This window comes from Phascolarctos cinereus, unplaced genomic scaffold, assembly GCF_003287225.1.
Source record: "Phascolarctos cinereus isolate Bilbo 61053 unplaced genomic scaffold, phaCin_HiC Scaffold_2;HRSCAF=192, whole genome shotgun sequence".
Taxonomy (NCBI): Eukaryota; Metazoa; Chordata; class Mammalia; order Diprotodontia; family Phascolarctidae; genus Phascolarctos; species Phascolarctos cinereus.
Window position 1 is genome coordinate 9,066,741 of NW_027555625.1, and position 4,519 is coordinate 9,071,259.

Here is a 4,519-nt window from a genome sequence, read left to right on the forward strand (position 1 = left end):
AATAAAAATAAAAAAAACAATAAAAAATTGAAACAAATAAAAATGGATCAAAAAACAGAATCGTACAATATGTTCTTTACAAGAAACACATTTGAAGAAGAGAGATACATATAGAGAAAATGTAAGAGGCTGGAGCAATATATATTCTGCTTCAGCCAAAGTAACAACAAAGACAAAAACAAACAAAGAAAAAAAACAGATGTAGTCCTAATTTCAGACAGAGCAAAAAAAGAAATTGATCTAATTAAAAGAGACAAGGAAGGAAACTCCATCTTTGTAAAGTTACCATAAACAACAAAGTAATAGTAATACTAAAAATGTATGTATCAAGTGGTACAGCATCCAAATTCTTAGAGAAGTTAAATGAGTTATAGAAAGAAATAGAGAGTAAACTACACTAGTGGGGGAGTTCATCCCCCCCCCATAGAACTAGAAAAATGTAACAACAAAATAAACTAGAAAAAAGTTAAGAAGGTGAAAAGAATTTTAGACAAGTTACATATTACAGACCTCTGTAGAACAATAAATGGAGAGGGAAGGGAATATAACTTTTCTCAATGATACATGACACCTACACCAAAACTGACCATGTACTAGGGCATGAAAATCTCACAGTTCAATGCAGAAAGGCAGAAATATTAAATGTATCCTTTTTCAGATCATGATGCAATATAATCATATGTAATGAAGGGCCATGGAAAGGTAAACTAAAAATTAATTGGACACTAAACAATCTAATCCTGAAGAATGAGTGGGTCAAATAAGAAATCATAGAAGCAATCAATAAATTCATAAAAGAGAAAGACAATAATGAGACAACATACCAACACTTATGGGAAACAGACAAAACAGTTCTTAAGAAAAAAGTTATTTCTCCAAATGCTTATATGAATAAAATAGAGAAAGATAGGTCAGTGAATTGGGCATGCCACTAAATCGGCTAGAAATAAAACAAATTAAATATCCCCATTTGTATACAAAATTAGAAATTCTGAAAATCAAAGGAGAGATTAATAAAATTGAAATTAAGAAAAATGTTGAATTATTTAATAAAACTAATCATGAATTCTATTTTAAAAACAATAAAATATATAATTTTTTTGGAATTTGATTAAAAAAGGAAGGAAGAAAACCAAATTGCAAGTATCAAAAATGAAACGGGTGAATTAACTACCAATGAAAAAGCAATTAAAACAATAATTAGGTGACAGCTAAATGGCACAATGGATGGAGCTTAGGTCTTGGAGTCAGGAGGACCTGAGTTCAAATATGTCCTCAGATACTTGACATTTCCTAGCTGCATGACCCTAACTTAACCCCAACTGCTTCACCAAAAAGAAAAAGCAAAGGAAAAAATAAATCAATAATTAGGACCGTTTTTCCAACCATATGCTGATAAATATGACAATCTAAACAAAAACATAAAATACCCAGATAAACAGAAGAGGAAATAAAGTAGCTACATGAAACTATTTTAGAAAAAAAGAAATTGAAAAAACCATAAATAACCTCTCAAAGAAAAATACCTCCAGGACCAGATGAATTTAGAAGTGAATTCTACCAAACTTTTAAAGAACAATTAATGCTGATTCTATAGAAACTACTTGGAAAAATAGATGAAAAAGGAGTCCTTTCACATTCCTTTTATGATGCAAATATGGTGTTGATACCTAAACTAGTAAGAGCCAAAACAGAGAAAGTTATAGACCATTTACCTAATAAATATTGATGCGAATTTTTAAATAAAACATTAATGAAGATATTACAGCAATTTATCACTAGGATAATACACTCTGACCAAGTGGGATTTATACCAGTTATGTAGAGCTGGCTCAATATTAGAAAAACTGTCAGCATAAGTGATCACATCAACAACAAAGCTAACAGAAATTATAAAATTATCTCAATAGATGCAAAAAAAAAAGCTTTTCATAAAATAAAGTACCCATTCCTATTAAACACACTGGAGATCATGGAACTAAATGAATTTTTTTTAAATGATAAGCACTGTCTAACTAAAATGAACAGCAAGCATTGTATATAATGGGGATAGGTTAGAAGGATTCCCAGTGAGATTATGCACGAAAAAAGGATGTCAATTTTCACTACTGTTGTTCACTATTGTACTAGAAATATTAGCTTTAGCAAGGAGAAGAAAAAGAAATTGAAGGAATTATAAAGCAATGAGTAAACAAAACCATCATTCTTTGCAGATGATATATGGTGGTATACTTTGTGAATCCTAGAGAATTAACTAAAAAACTACTTGAAACAACTAACAACTTTAGCAAAATTATAGATATAAAAAAAACTCACAGAAATCTTCAACATTTCTATATATTTACAACAAAGTCCAGCAGCTAGAGATAGAGAAATTCCATTTAAAATATTGGTAGAAAATATAAAATATTTGTGAGTCTACTATCCAAGACCAACCCAGGAACTATATGAACACAATTACAAAGCACTTCTCATGCAAATAAAGTCAGATCTAAATAATTGGGAAAAAATACCAATTGCTCATGAGTAGGCCAAGTTAATATGATAAAAAATAATAATTCTACCTAAATGAATTTATTATTCAATACCAGACAAATCAGACCACCAAAATATTTCATAGAGTAAGGAAAAATAAGAACAATTTAAAAGGGGAAAGAGTGCTATATGCAGGTGGAAGCAGCAAGGATTGGAAGTGACAACTGACAAATGATGATGCTGATTCCTTTTCCAGAGAAAGTTCGTAGAGGATCATAAGAAAAGTTTCAACCACTGTCTTAGAGATTATGTAGCATTTTCTCCATGGATTTAAATTCCTGTGAGAGCCAGAAGATTAGTGGCATATGAGAGGAAGAAGTATAAAATGAACAATTGGTCTATGATCAATAAACATGTTAAATGCTTAATATGTGTGAGTCACTGTGATGAAGTATTGGAATTAAAGAAAGAGTTAAAAGGCAGTCCCTGCCTTCAAGGAACTCAAAAACCTAATGTGGAGATTGTGACAAATGTGTAGTACTAGACCAGGAGTCAGAAAGACATGAGTTTAAATTCAGCTCTAACATTATTAGCTATATCATCCTGGCAAATCACTTAATGTTCTTGTCTCAGTTTTTCACCTGTAAAATAGAGAAAATAATAAGATCTACCTTCAGGGGTTGTATGAATGATGATGATGATGATGATATCATAACTACATGCCGTACACTGTGCTAAGTGACTTATGAATATCTGATTAGATGTTTATAAAGTATTTTCTTTTCTGGGGGGTGATTTAGTAGTTTATTAGGATATGCATATATCTTTTTTAAAAACTACGGTTCATTCAACTATGGTGAAATAAGTATGCAAAAAGCAAAAAAAAAACATATTGAAAGATTTCAAACAGGTAAATCAATTGAAATTTCAGATGATCCAATTATTGGAATGTTATGCTATGGCAACCAATTAATCCTTGACTTCAAGTGGGGGGTGAGTCTCCTAAAGCCTGACTCCTTGCAGATGCCAACTTTTATGTTGTCTTCTGTAATCTGCCCTTCAACACTTTTCTTTATTGTTAAGATGGCAGTATGAATGGCATCCTCCAACTCCAGGTCTTCATTGTATCTTTTCTCAAGGAAAGTTTTCCCATTTACACAAGTCTTCTCCATTGCTGTGGCTTTCCAAGCATAGTGTGCTCCAGATGGATGGCATTGAAATAAATAAACTCGGCCCTCATTCCAACCACAAATGAGCAGAGATGCTCCAAACTGACATAGGCCACCTGACTGTGTGTATTCCTGCATCACTGAAGCCACCCTCTGCACCAGCTACCCCCTAGGGATGGGCTCATGGTATACCAGGTAGTACTGCTGCGCCAACTTCTCAACTTGGTGAACAAGCACTCTATTTTCAGGGCCCATGCCACTGCAGACTAGGCCGATGGCCTTGGTGATTGGCTCCATCCTGTGCATGCTCCTTTCATCACACAGGAGAGATTTCGGTTTTAGCTTTGTTGCCATCACCACTCTGTTGGTAGCTTTGATTCTAACGGAGGGGGCTCCACCAGCAACAACCGCCAAGGCGTGTTCAATCTGAACAAATTTACCGGGAGGACGGAAGGTGGTCAGTGAGGAGCTGTAGCCACACTCCACCATCTTCCCTTGCTGCAGCCAGGACTAAGCCCTGAGCCTGAGCATGACGCCCCATCCCTGCCCCAGCTTTTGCCCTCGCACTGGCTCACCATTGGTGGCCTTCCTGTAAAATACATTCAATAACTTACAATGCTACATAAATTGCAGCTCTTATGGTTGCTGTTATGGAGAAGGCAGAACCATATTTGAACATGGCAGAAATAGAGTTGAAACGAATGATAATGAAACGATAGGAAACAGTAGGAAGAGAATCATTGAAAGGGAGACTAGTTTGTATTTGAGTCTTTGTTCTTCCACATAATAGGTGTGGGGTCCATGGTAAAATAAATGTTTTTTTTTTTTTTCTGCAGCTTAATTCTTATTTGCATATTAGGGATAAAAACCCTTTA

General features: G+C 34.1%; 1 pseudogene; it reads right to left on the reverse strand.

Annotated features, from left to right (window-relative positions):
- Positions 1 to 3,426: 3,426 nt before the first annotated feature.
- LOC110222625 (proteasome subunit alpha type-2 pseudogene) lies at positions 3,427 to 4,133 on the reverse strand (annotated as a pseudogene).
- Positions 4,134 to 4,519: the final 386 nt, after the last annotated feature.